The sequence below is a fragment of the Sminthopsis crassicaudata genome, chromosome 3 (assembly GCF_048593235.1).
Source record: "Sminthopsis crassicaudata isolate SCR6 chromosome 3, ASM4859323v1, whole genome shotgun sequence".
Lineage (NCBI taxonomy): Eukaryota > Metazoa > Chordata > Mammalia > Dasyuromorphia > Dasyuridae > Sminthopsis > Sminthopsis crassicaudata.
In genome coordinates, this window is record NC_133619.1 from 10,288,827 (window position 1) to 10,304,224 (window position 15,398).

Consider the following 15,398-nt stretch of genomic DNA (forward strand, 5'->3'; position numbering starts at 1 on the left):
GATATACTTTATTCATGTGCTATCATGTAAAACATATTTCCATATTAGTCATAGTTGTGAAAGAAGAAACAGATCAAAAGGAAAAAAAACATAAAAAAGACTAAAATAAGTGAAAACAAATGCCTCAATTTGCATTCTGAGTCCATCAGTTCTTTATCTGATTATGGATAGCATTTTCCTTCATAAACCCTTTGTACTTGTCTGGGATCACTGTGTTGCCAAGAAGAGCTGACTCAATCATAGTTATCATCACACAATATTGCTTAATATTTTGTACAATATTTTTCTGGTTCTGCTCATTTTACTTTCTAGCAGTTTGTGCAAGTCTTTCCAGGTTTTTCTGAAATCAGCCTGTTCATCATTTCTTTTTGCATAATAATATTCTGTTGTATTTATATGTCACAGCCTGTTCAGTCATTCTCCAATTCATGGGCATCCCCTCAATTTCCAATATTTTGCTATCAAGAAAAAGGTTTATATAAAGATTTTTGCACATATTGGTCCTTTCTCCCTTTTATGATGTCATTGGGATACATATCTAGTAGTGGTATTGTTGGATCAAAGGGTATGCACAGTTTGGGCATGGTTGAATATGCCCATAATTGTTCTCCAGAATGCTTAGATTAGTAAACAACTCCACCAACAATGCATTAGTGTCTCGATTTCTTCAACATTTATCACTTTCATTTTTTTGTCATATTGGTCAGTCTGATAGATGGGAGGTAGTATCTCAGAATTATTTTGATTTGCATTTCTCTAAGTCAAAAGTGATTTAGAGTATTGCTTCATATTCTTATATGTTTCTTCATATGAATACTGCCTGTTCAGATCCTTTGTCCATTTATCATTTGGAGAATTCTTATAAATTTGAATCAATTTTCTATGTGTTTGAGAAATGAGATCTTCATCAGGACATTTGTTATAAAGATTGTTTTCTAACTTTATGCTTTCCTTCTAATCTTGGTTACATTGGTTTTGTTTGTATAAAAACTTTTCCATTAAAAATAAAAATGTGTAAAGGGCAGGAACTTTGGAGAAATACACTTAAGGCTTGGTATGATTGATTTAATCCTACAACAAGGTGTTAATTCAGTGGAATTGATAAACAATGGTTATCTAGTTTAGCATTTGAGTTCTCTAGTTCAGTATGATTGATTTAATCTTACAGCAAATAATGGTTCCCTAATGATAAAATGATTGGTTTATAATTGTATACTGTAATGATGTAATTATCATAGAGTACATAAATTGGGGACAAACTCAGCCAGAGACAGACTTCAAGATAGAGACCCTCTGATGGCTCTCCTGCATTCCTCCACTGAAACCAAGACCCATTCTGGAGAGCCTCCAGAAAGCTTAGCAGGCCCCAAGTGAAGGAGACAAACTCTGAAGAAGATAATAAAGACTTTGGACTTTATCCCTGACTATTCTCCTGGTGATTACTCTGCTAAAACAAAGGTTGGTCCCAAAATCTCCAGAAAGCTAATCAAGACATTACAAAAGTGATCTATTTTTATTTTGTAATGCTCTCCATCTATTGTTTGATCATGAATTTTTCCCTTTCCTGATGGGTAGACTGTTCCATGCTCTTCTAATTTGCTTATAGTGTGCCTCAATATGTCTAAATCATGCACCTTTTTTAATCTTATCTTGGTATATGGTGTGAGATGTTTGTTTATACTTAGTTTCTATCTATAGTTTTCCAGTTTCTCCAGCATTCTTGTTAAGATATTATTTAGGTCAATCTATTGATCAATAAACAATTATTAGGAAGCTACTATGTGCCAGTCACTTTGCTAAATGGCAAAAGAGTTCCTGCCCTCAAGGAGTTCACAAAACAGTGAATTAGGTGGTCTCTTCTGACTAAGATTCTAAACTACTCAAATGGAATTACCCTCTTAACAATTTGTCTTCCCTCAGGTGTCGAGAGAATGACTATTTCCCAAGGTGACCTAAGAGTTCATGTCGGAATGAGAATCCAAATATCCTGAAGTCTAATGACTTCTCAAGACTGCTAGAGGTAATCAAGTGAGTATTGAGGAGCTCAGTTGGTATTATTGTTCCTCCGTAAAGTGATTGTTTTACTTAGAACACTATTTTGGGAAAATCTCAATTATGCTTTGCTTCAATCCTACTTCTTTTCCAAAAATCTCCTCTCCAATAACCTTACCAATCTATCCCATGCCTTTTAAAAGCATCTCTCACATCTTTTATTTGCATTTTTTTCTTTATTCCACATCGTCAACAGATTGGTATTTCTAAAACAAAACTGGTGGAGTTATTCATCCTATTTAAATATCATCAATGTCTCCTTATTACCTAAATAATAATATCAAACCCAGACTCACTTAATCATTGTTCTGAGAACATGGATTTTGCTTTTTCATCCTTTTGCCTTTGGCATAATATTTATTTGACCTAGAAAACTCTCCCCTTTATCTTTGCAAGTTGGAGAAATATTTTCAAAGATCCTATTCAAATGTTCTTTTCTTGGTGAAGTCCTCCTTGATTCTCCCCATTTAGAAATATCTCTCCCTCCACTAAAGTTTCATAACATTTCACAATTTATTTATTTATTTATTTATTTATTGCTGAAGCAATTGAGGTTAAGTGACTTACCCAGGATCACACAGCCAGGAAGTGTTAAGTATCTGAGGTCAGATTTGAATTCAGGTTTTCCTGACTTCAGGGATGGTGCTCTATCTATTATACCAACTAACTGCCCCACAATTTTTAATAATTTTAATTCATCTTAATATTTCTTATGAGAAAAGATAGCAGGAATGCTTTCTGTGGGCTGCCAGATTGTAGCAACTGTTTTATCTTTGGGTATTTCTCAGTACCTAGGACAGTGCCTACCCTATGGTAGGTACTTCACAAATATTTATAGAATAAATGAAGGACTGTGTAAATGAATGAATATATGAGCCCAGCTTCTGATTCAAAGGATGCACATTTGAGCATTTTAAGAACTTGGGTAAAGGGAACATTTCTTCACTAGGAACACACACACACACACACACACACACACACAGTTGTAATATACAAATAAATACATAACAAAATATTTTACCCAATCTGGGAGAGAACAGAATCCATCCATGCTATTCATTCTCACAAGAAACACTAAGGTCAATTAGTTGTCAAGATGAGGCAATATAGTGTAAACAGGGAAAAGTGCACAAGATTTTGATTCATTCAGTTAGATTTTACTCCCAATTCTACTGCATATTAGCTCTTTAACTCAAGAGAAGGCCATTAAATTCTCTGGGCCTCAGCTTCCTCATCTGTAAAATGAAAGGGTCAGACTAGATATTCTTCCAAGCTTCTTTTTTCCTCCCTCCAGACCATTTTATTCTGATCTTTTTAATCCTTTCAAAACAGATTGCTTTTGCAGTTTTTGTTGTCAAGGAACAAGCTTTTCAGGAAAAAAAAAAGTTTGTCTTGGCTGTTGTGGTACAAGAAATACTTGTTTTTGACAACTTATAGGGAGTAAATATTTTTGGTAATGTGATCAGAGACCAGATGCTGTGAATAGAGCTTGGATTTGGAAGATCTTCTCTGTGTAATATTCAAAAAGAGTCCATTTTTTCATTTTATTATTTATTTGTTTGTTTTTTTAGCTCTTCTTCTGGAGGGGCAAACCATTGTCTGCTGAAGCAGCTCATTGCTCCAAGCACTCATTGGGAAGAGCTTTTTGCTTATACCAAGCCTAAATTTATCTTTTTTGTATGTTTCACCTATTACTTCTAGTTATTCTCTCTGGTAATAAGCAACAGAAGATATGGCTAAAGAACCATTATGTATGACTAACTCCATACCATGCTGCACATCCAACCCAGGTACATGAAACCAGAGGTTATAGAATATCTTGCTATTTGCTCTTCCTTTGACTCTCTCTCCTCTCCTTTAGAGAACCTGTTCCACCTGTCCGTCACCCCAGGGGAGTTAATTTATCCTTCTTTGGAACCTGAGGTTGAGTGTTAATGACTGTTAAATGAACATGTAAGTGAACAAAAACTCATCTCATCCTCTATAGCTAGATGATCACAGACCTTTCTCCTAATCCCATTCAATCATGGACCAAGAGACCAGAGACTTCAAGCTTGTAACTATAATCCAATCAATATAACCATTGCTTCTGAAAGGGATATATTAAGGACTTGGTGATTCCATGCATTCTTATGCATTTTGTCCAGAGGTTCTTAAGAACCTCTGGACAAAATTCCTTCCCTGATCATCACTTCCCTATAAGGGTGTTATCCTGGTATTGAAACCTAAGCTCTTCAAGGGCAGGGACTCCCTTCTCCAAGCTGGTACTTAATAATAGCTAATGATATTCTACTATATTATTAGAGCACTTACTAAGTGTAGAGCACTATTATAAGTACTTTGCAATTATTACCACTTTTGATCCTCACAACCCTAGGAGGTGGGTCCATTTTATAGTTGTGTAAAACTGAGGCAAACAGAATTTAAGTAACTTGCTCATGATTATAGCTCTAACAAATAAGTGTCTGAGGCCAGATTAGAATTCATGTCTTCCTTCGTCCAAGCCTGAATCTCCACTCACTATATCTCTTAGCTTCCTCAATTAATATTTTTCCCTTCATATTTGTTGAGAATTAAACCAAAAACTGCTTGAGCAAGTTAATTCCTTATTTCTAATATCTATAAAAGAAGACATTTGACTACATACTGAGTCTTAGTGTGGGGAAGTTCTTCACTTAGTTATAGCAAGATTAAATACATGCAAAAATAGTTTTCAACATTCACCCTTGCAAAACCTTGTGTTCCAAATTTTCTCCCTATGCAGCAAGTAATCCATTATATGTTAAACATGTACAATTATTCTATACATATTTCCACACTTATCATACTGCAAAAGAAAAATCAGATCAAAAAGGAAAACATTGAGAAAGAAAACAAAAACAAGCAAACAACAACAAAAAAGTAAAAATACTATGTTGTGATCCCCATTCAGTCCCCATGGTCCCCTTTCTGGATGCAGATGGCTCTCTCCATCACAAAATCACTGGAACTGGCCTGAAACACCTTATTGTTGAAAAGAGCTAAATCTATCATGGTTTATCAACACAGAATCTTGTTGCTGTGTACAACATTCTCTTGGTTGCAAGACTGAATTCTTCATGATCTTTGGAGGAGACAAAAATTAAAAAATTGAGAGTGGTACAGAGTTAGGAAATGAAGGGAGATAGACAAAGTTGGGAGATTAATGAAAATATGCAAAGGGAGGAGCACCTAAAATGGCACTGTCGGTAGAGTATAGAGTCGGAGTCAGGAAGGTTCCTCTTTCTGAGTTCACATCTAGCCTCAGACACTTTCTAGTTGGATAACCTTGTTTCCCTCACTTTCCTCATTTATAAAATGTCCTAGAGAATTAAATGGCAAACCAGTCCAGAGTCTTTGCCAAGAAAATTCCAAATGGGGTCATGGCACATTATGCCAAAATATCTGAACAACAAATAACCAAAATAAGATGTGGAGACTTAGTGGAGAGGGGTGGTTTAGAATATTCTGAGAAAAGAGTAAAATCTTTTTTTTTCTTTTTAAAAATTTTTTTAAAATTAATTTTATAATTATAACATTTTTTGACAGTACATATGCATAGGTAATTTTTTTTACAACATTATCCCTTGTACTCCCTTCTGTTCTGAATTTTCCCCTCCTTCCCTCCACCCCCTCCCCTAGATGGCAGGCATTCCCATACATATTAAATATCTTATAGTATATCCTAGGTACAATATACATGTGCAGAACCGCATTTTGTTGTTGTTGTTGTTGCAAAGGAAGAATTGGATTCCGAAGGTAAAAATAACCTGGGAAGAAAAACAAAAAAATGCAAACAGTTTACACTCATTTCCCAGTGGTCCTTCTCTGGGTGTAGCTGATTCTGTCCATCATTGATCAATTGGAATTGGATTAGCTCTTCTCTATGTAGAAGATATCCATTTCCATCAGAATACATCCTCATACAGTATCATTGTTGAAGTGTATAATGATCTCCTAGTTCTGCTCATTTCACTCAGCATCAGTTGATGTAAGTCTCTCCAAGCCTCTTTGTATTCATCCTGCTGGTCAATTCTTATAGAACAATAATATTCCATAACATTCATATACCATAATTTACCCAACCATTCTCCAACTGATGGGCATCCATTCATTTTCCAGTTTCTAGCCACTACAAAAAGGGCTGCCACAAACATTTTGGCACATACAGGTCCCTTTCTCTTCGAAAAGAGTAAAATCTTAAAGAAGATTTGATCACAAGCAAGTTGTGAGTTTCTCCCAGGTTTTCCAGAAGACCGTAAGTTTTCCATAGGAAAACACTTTTCCTTAGTTCTTTATGATGGCAAAATCTAATCAGCCCAAAGTCCTTTGTAATAATATATTTATTACCATTGACTCATTTGCTATTATCTTCTTCATCACTTGTAAACTAATAAGATCCCTCTGAGGCTTGTAAAAAAGCACAATAAAATATCACTTCATTTTTATCCTCTTAGTAACTCCAGGAAGTAGCTGTCATTATTATCCCTATTTGATAATTGAGGAAACTGAGGCAGACAAAGGAGTGACTTATCCAGGATCACCCAGCTATTAAGTGTCAGAGGCCAGATTTGAACCAAGTTTCTCTGGTTCTAAGTCCTGTGTTCTATCCATTACACTGCCAAGTTATATTCTTGAAGGTCATCAATGATATGTGCTGTACATCGGCCACTCCCAAGAACCTTCTGGATATCTGGATATCTGTAAGCACTGGAACTTACGGACTGATGAATGCCACCCACAAGCCTCAGCTGGCAATGAGACTTTTTTCTTGTGTCAACAAGCTTGGAATTGCTTAAACTACCACTCCCTCTCCATCCAAGACCTAGCTGCCACCATCTTCCTTCACCATTTTAAATTCCTAAATTTCAATGAAACTACAGAAGCTCATGAAGATTCTTTGTTCTTACTTCGAAAGAAGTACCTCATTCTTTTTAGATTCTTTCAAGAGCTCAGCACAAACCACTACAGAGAATCATAAAAGGGAATATATTCTTTAATAACAGAAGTTACAAGGTGTCTGCGGTCTTCCATATACAAGGAGGGCAACTGTCTGAGTTTTGCTTCCTTCTCTCTGGCAATCCCATTAAAAAAAAAATCTTAGAGCCAGATTATAAATGTCATCTCAGTTCTCAATCTTATCAGCTGATTTGATTTGGCAAAACTTATTTTTTCCTCCTCAAGCTTTCTAGAATCTGCTTCTTACCCTCTGGCCATAGAGGATGTTCCTCCAATTTCCGCAAGACTTCCTTGGGGGAGATGGAGAAAGAGCACTGGCTCCTTGGGTAAAAAGCAGTCTCCCTCTGGTCTACTTGAGAATTTCCTAATTGAGTTTCAAGGAGGGCGAATGGTGAAAGGATGTTGCTTTTAAGTCAGGATGGTGGCAGTATGGTGACAATAAAATTAGGAGAAAATAAAATGGCAACAGACCATGGGCAGAGCCTTCTGGGGAGGAGAGATTAGAGATTCTTGTGTCAGGCCAATTCCATAAAGTCAACTTAAAACAATGTCAGTCACATGAATTGGCCATGGGAATCACATGAAAACAGCCAGAATAGAGAGGATGGATAGCAGAAGAGATCAGCTTGTTATACCCAACTGTGGTGATAACTGTGGCTCAATTATGATACTTTTAAAAGAAATGCATCCTGAATTCGGGCAGGATGGGAGGCTTTTCCCTGTTTCCTCCTCTTCTAAGCCCATTGTAGCTCTTCCCTTCAAGAATGTCTTTCTAGATTCGAAATGAGCCACTCATGTCTCTTCTTTCCCTTGGCCCCAGTGATCAGGAAGCAATGGTATTATCATCACCCTCCCTCAGTAGCTTTTCTCAGAACTCTCATCTTCCTTGGTTAGGAAGATACCACAAACTCTTGCTTCTCCTTTCCATTTCTCATTACATCTTTCTCTCTCTCTTTTATAAGGTTCCCCATCCTCCAAATTTTTACCCCCCCCAAAATGTGGAGTTTTCCTAAATTTCTACTATCATCCCTCTTCTTTTTCTCTCTACATTCCCTCCTTTATCACTCTTCTCAGTTGAACAATTTGATATTGCACCTCATTGTGCAGGATGAACTCTCAAGGACTAAGTATGAGTATTGCTACTCATTCAGGTCAGTGCCCATTGGGTGACTGGCAATCTCAAAGCATGGCCTGGTCCCTGCCCAGGTTCACACAGCCAGCATCTCTCAGAGGTGGAATTCAGACCCAGTTTGGCCTGCCTCCGAGGTCAGTTCTATATGTCCGCTCTATTCACGCTTCCCCATGCTCTGGCCTTCCTCTTGGCCAGAGTGGTTCTTCCGAGGAATTGCTGATTTCCCTATTTGTGGTCACGGCACCGCAAACCTCGCAGATGCTCAACTTTGAAATTACAGATATTTGTGACTCTTCCTCCTCTTCACCTTCCACATTCAGAAAGACTTGGCTATTTTTCTAATGTCTCTATCAGGCCTGTCCCTTTCCTTTGTGCTCCCACTTTAGTTCAGCCCTTTATCACTTCATTGCAATGGCTTCTTAACAGGCTTCACTTCCTCCAGGTTTTTCCTCTCTATTCTCCTGAAGCCCTTGTTTTCCTAAAACACCACTTTTCCCTACCGGTGTCATTCTCTCAGGAAAGAAAATAAGGACAAATATCCAGTCTTCATTCTGGATCATCTACATGATCAGGTCCTAAACTTCTGCATTTCATTTCCCAGGAACACCTAAACAAACTCTCCAAAGTGTCCTCACCTCAGCTGTTCATTTTTTGTGGTTCCACAAACATGATCTGCATATTTCTGATTGTCTCTAATGACTTCTTCACACATCTTTACTGCATCCCATCTCAGCTCTTCAGGAGAGCTGAAGTCCTTCCCCATTCATGAAAGCTTTAAAAAACATTTCAACATTTCTCCTTCCCTCCATCCTCTTGTCTCTCTCTCCATCCTTTTAACCTTTTCTCCCTTAGTCCCTCTCTGTCTCTCTCTCTCCTCTTTCTTTCTCTCTCAGTCTCTGTCTCTGTCTCTGTCTCTGTCTCTGTCTCTCTCTCTCTGTCTCTCTCTCTCTGTCTCTCTCTCTCTGTCTCTCTCTCTGTCTCTCTCTCTGTCTCTCTCTGTCTCTCTCTCTCTCTGTCTCTCTCTCTCTCTCTCTCTCTCTCTCTCTCTCTCTCTCTCTCTTTCTCTCTCTCTCTCTCTCTCTCCTCCCTTTCGCTCTGTCTCTTTTTCTGTCTCTCTCTGTCTCTTCTCTCACCCTCTCTCCCTCTTCTTCTTTTCCCTGTCCCTCCCTCCTCTCCTCTTAATTCTGAACTTTACACCTAATTAAATGAGTGTTTCCATATTCCTGAAATATCAGAAAAAGATTGCACATGAAACTGAGAATCTTGATCATAGAAACCTCCTTCCAGGAAGTCTGAAATGGATTCATCCCAAAATGGCCTTTCTGTCCTTTTGATTCATTTGTCAGTTAATTATGTCATATCAATTATTGTCATCTCTGACATTGTTTTTCCACACCGTGCTTCTGCCTTTCCTTGTCTTCTCAGAGCTTAGCCTAGTATTTGGCATTTTAGAACTTAATAAATATTTTTAGGTTGATAGATTTTTCTTGGTGTGGCTAGGAGGTAGAGTGGATAGAGTGCCAGCTCTGGAAACAGGAAAACTCATTTTCTTCCGTTCAAATCTTGTTTCAGACACTTACTAGCTGTGTAATCTCTCAGATAAATCATTTAACTACACTTGCCTCAGTTTCTTCATTTGTCAAATGAGATGGAGAAGAAAATGACAAACTACTCCAATGTCTTTGCCCAAGAACCTAAATGGGGTTATGGAGTCAGGTATGGCTGAAAATGACTGAACAGTAATAAATGCCTTGCCTCCTTGAGGGGAAGCACTGTCTTTTTGTATCCCTTTTAGCACTGAGCACGTCTATAAATGTTCAACTGAATTCATTACCTCTAATGGGGGAAAAAATCTCCCAGGAGCCATCTGCCCCCATAGAGAGGATTATGGGGACTGAGTATGGATCACAACATAGTATTTTCACTTTTTTGTTGGTGTTTGTTTGCATTTTGGTTTTTTTTTTTAAATTTTTTCCCCCTTATTGATCTGATTTTTCTTGTGCAATATGATCATTGTGGAACTATGTATAGAAGAATGGTATATGTTTAATATATATTGGATCACTTGTTGTCTAGAGGAGAGAGTAGAGGAGGGAGAGAGAAAAAATTTGGACCACAAGGTTTTGCAAGGATGAATGTTGACAACTAGGCATGTGTTTTAAAAATAAAAAAAGATATATATCTTTTTATGTGTATGTATGTATGTGTGTGTGTGTGTATATACACACAATGTTGAACTTGAACCAATAAACCAATAAACATTTACATGTGGACAGATTATCACTCTCTCTGGAGCCTTGTATGAAGGGGAAGGCCATTTTAGTGTCTGTCTTCATAGACAGGACCTTTTAGAACTGTTTTATTGATGCCTTTTCTTTTTGTTCATTATCATAACCATAATGGATTCATCCATCAAATCCTCCCTCAAAGTAAATAGAAACAGTTAAACAAAACAAGCCAACACATCAATCATATTTAGCAATATGCAAAATATTCATCCTCCCTGGACTACTACCTTCCCCAAAAGGAAGAGAAGATGCTTCGTTATCAGTGCTTTGGAGCCTAGATTGTTCAAGGCCCTAATCAGAAGAGTGCATTTCTTTTTATTTCCATTATTGAAGTGATTTTGTATGTTTTTCTCTTGTTTCTTGCATCAATATATGCAAGTTTTCCTATGGTTTTCTGAATAAAATGCACATACTTTAATTGAGTCAGTTATTTTTGAACACACTTTCCTCTGGATTTTTGCTGCAATGATAAAAATTGCTACTCTGAATATTTTAGTATACATAGGAACTTCTTCAGTATTCTTGACCTTCTTGTGATGTGCACTTCAACCATGATCCCACTTAGGGTATGAACAATTTGAGACAGAGACAGAAAGAAAGAAAAAGATGGGAGAGAAGGTATTAAAAAGACTGATGATAGATAATGCATTTATTAAGCATTTACTGTATACTAAGCTCTAGGAACACAACTATTGGGGAACAGTTACTGGCTTCAAGGAGTTTATAATTCAATGTTTATTTTTTTTAATTTTTAAATTAATTTTATAATTATATATTTTTTGACAGTACATCTGCATGGGTAATTTTTTTTTTACAACATTATACCTTGTACTCACTTCTGTTCTGAATTTTCCCTCCTTCCCTCTCCCCTCTCCCCTCTCCCCTCTCCCCTCTCCCCTAGATGACAGGCAATCCCATACATGTTAAATGTGTTATAGTATATCCTAAATACAATATATGTGTGCAAAACTGAATTTCTTGTTGCACAGGAAGAATTGGATACAGAAGGTAAAAGTAACCTGGGAAGAAAGACAATAGTGTAAAATTCCCAGTGTTCCTTCTCTTGGTATAGCTGATTCTGTCCATCACTGATCAACTGGAACTGAATTAGATCTTCTCTATGTTGAAGATTTCCACTTCCATCAGAATACATCCTCATACAGTATTGTTGTTAAAGTTTATAATGATCTCCTGCTTCTGCTCATTTCACTCAGCATCAGTGGATGTAAGTCTCTCCAGGCCTCTCTGTATTCCTCCTGCTGGTCATTTCTTACAGAGCAATAATATTCCATAACCTTCATATACCATAATTTACCCAACCATTCTCCAATTGATGGGCATCCGTTCATTTTCCAGTTTCTAAACACTACAAAAAGGGCTGCCACAAACATTCTTGCATATACAGGTCCCTTTCCCTTCTTTAGCACTGCGGGATCAAAGAGTATGCACAGTTTGATAACTTTTTGGGCATAATTTAATGTTTAATGGGAAAAGACAGCACATAACAAAGGACAAAGGGATTGAGGGAAGGGGAGGGATGTGCATGGGAAAGACATGATGTGATCCCAGCAAGATTAGCTGGAAGTTCACCTATCTGAGCTAGAGAAGAGATCCACGATTTTAAGTTCAGTCTTTTTTATTTTGTTATTTTTCATTGTAGAACTCACCTATTCATGCTTATAGTTCTCTATGCACAATTGCTGTATAGTTGTGCATTTGCTCTCTCTTCAGCACCTTTGTCTTTGCTGTCCTGAGTTACCGGTTTTAAGTTCCAGGTGAGCTAAATGAAGATTTTTTTTTATTGGTTTTCAACTAATGCTTGACATGTTGGAAAATACTTGGGATGAAACTGCTATCAACTCCATTTAATAGCTGAAAAATTGCCTTGTGGGTGCCCACGGTCACAGCCATCATAGGGCTTTGTTGAACGAGCAAATATTTCAAACATCCATTGACTGGCTACTACATTTAAGGCCATTTTTCTTGCTTGAGGGGACCAGTGATATGAACACTTGCTTGTTAATATATTCTGCTTATACAAGTTACATTGATCTTGGACTTTAGAGTGGACAGTTTTCTTTATCACATGTCTATAAAGCCAGTAATATGAGTTTTTAGGGAAATTGAGGCTGAGAGAAATTAAGTGACACGCCCAAGATCACAAAGGCAGTAGGCAGCAGAGACAGGGTTCAAGCCTAGTCTCTGTCACCCCAGAACTAGTACTCATTCCATGGTCTTGTTTGAGACCCAATGATCCATCTTGTTGTGTCCCCTTGGATTTTAGCTAAGTTGGTCCTCACATTGGAAAATATCTGTCATCCTCATACCCATGTTCAAAATTTCTCCATTCTAGTAGACTTGCCAGAGTTTGTTCTTTGCTGATATAGCCTTTTTGAGAACCCATGGCCAGTCCTAAACTGTGGTGAACAGGACTTTCCACTACATCCTGTAAAAATTCCCTTCTTACTATCTTGACCTTTACTTGGGAAATCTTCCTTAAACTCTATGATAAATATAGATGTAGGATCTTATTGCTATCCTATTGGAAATCAAGATGGTTGCCCCTGACTTGTATAACCACTTGGTGTTTACTGGAAGTTTGTTAGGTATATTCTTAAGCAAAGATCCAGTGCTTGAATTACGCCTGTGATAGGGCTTTGGATAGTTAATCAAGCTATTTTGCTGATTGCTAGAGTTTGATTTGAATAACTGATTTGTGTATGTCTGTGTAGGAATGAATCTCACACTCTTTGTGTTGAGACTTTTTCAGTCTATTAGGTCTTAGGAATAGAGCTTGCTACCTGAATAACCCTGAGCAAGTCATTGTTCCTTTCTAAACCTCAGTTTCCTAAAAGATAAAATGGGGCAATAATTGGTTGATTGTTGTCATTAGTAATTGAAAAAGACCAAAATGACATCACTCCATTGGAATGGATGTTCAGTGACTGAGACTACTACTGGCCAATACAAATTCTAAATGTGTTATAGTATATCCTAAATACAATATATGTGTGCAAAACCGAATTTCTTGTTGCACTGGAAGAATTGGATTCAGAAGGTAAAAGTAACCTGGGAAGAAAGACAATAGTGTAAACAGTTTACACTCATTTCCCAGTGTTCCTTCGCTGGGTGTAGTTGTTTCTGTCCATCACTGATCAACTGGACCTGAATTAGATCTTCTCTATGTTGAAGATATCCACTTCCCAAGTTCTATCACAGGCATGTGAACAATTGCAGTGGATTGTCTAAGTGTGCACATCTCGTGTTTCTTTTGAGTGACTATAATTCTGCATTGTTCATAGAGTCCAATGCTTCCTTTGATAAAGGTGGGCTATGCTGGGTGGTGATCCTTTGCCGTGTCTCCCAATGGATTCCAAAGTTCTTCAGAGAGACCTTGAGAGTGTCCTTGTATTAGTTCTTCTGGCCCACGTGTGAGCACTTGCCTAGCCATTGGGCTGACCTCATTGCTGTATCCCTCTGAGATCTGGACAGTCTACCGGTGCCATGCCAGGAAATTGAATCGGGTCACTTCCATTTGAATTGTCTTGAAGGTCATCTGGTGTTAGAGTTTTTTACTCTCCCTAACTAATGCTAATCGGTCCTTATTCCTAGGCCTGTCAGAGAAAAACTGGCAAATATAATGTCATCAATTTCACCTGTTTTGAGGTCCTCAGAATCCTCTGGCTGCTATCTCATAGAAAGTAGTTTAAAGTATAACAGAGCACCCGAGAGTTTAAATGAACAAACTTAGATTTTATTCCTGTAAATCACATCTGCTCTATGACCTCCTGCACATACCTTAGTCCAGTCTCCAGGTGGTAAGAGGGGGAAAGGGGGAAAAAAGGGAAGGGCTCTTCCTGTCCAGAGCTTAAATAGAGTCAACGAGATTACAGACACAAGCCAATCAATGATGAAAGCTACATCCCCAAGTTGACAGAGACTTCAGAGAGAGATTTAGGTTCCCATCATGGGTGGAGGTCCCACCCATGAAGGAAGTCCCTAAGTACTCAACTCTTAAGCACATATGGGGAGAAAGACCATTGGTCCACTTACATCTCAATTGCGCTTGCCTGACCTTTCTTTGGACCCTTACAACCTGGCAAGATAAAACTCTGAAGCTCTTTCCAACCCAATGAGAGAGTGCATCTCCAAATAGGCTGGCCATGTTCAAATGCCAAACATACAAACACCTCAAAAAGGGACTATTTAGGGCATCTAGGTGGTGCTGTAGATAGAGCACCAGCCCTGAAGTCAGGAGGCTCAAGTTCAAATCTGCTTTCACACTTAATACTTCCTAGCTGTGTGACCCTGGGCAAGTCACTTAATCCTAATTGTTTCAGCAAAAAAGGAAAAAAAAGGAACTATGTATAGGGCATTTATGTGACCTTGGGCAATAACAGTACTTGGGTACTTGTTAAACACTTAATGTGTGCCAGTCACTGTGGTGGTGATAGAAAGAGAGAAATGAAAAAATCCTTGGGAATATTTCCTTTCAGGGAGTCCACCTTCTAATTGGGCGAACAGAGTGAACACATACAAATGTACACAGAATGAATTTAAAACACTTTGGGGAATGAGTGCACTAATAGCTGAGAGGGTCAGGAAGGGCTTTATAGGTAGACAGTGACAGGAGCTGAATCTAGAAAGAAAATTTTACAGGTTGAGTTGAGGAGAGCATTTCAGAGGCGGGGAACATCCATTAGATTGGAAGTTCTTTGAGAGTGGAGACTGCCTTTTGCCTCTTTTTTTATCCCTAGTGCTTAATTAGGTCAATACTTGGAACATAGTAGGTGCTTAATAAATGTTTACTGGGTTCTTAAACATTCATTACAAAGTATAAAATTGACAATAATTCTATTTTTTAGACATAGTCAAGTCGGCATAGCTTTAAAACTCCCATGCCTTGTGAGTGTAAACACTTTATTCTTATAATTTCAGAAACTTACTTA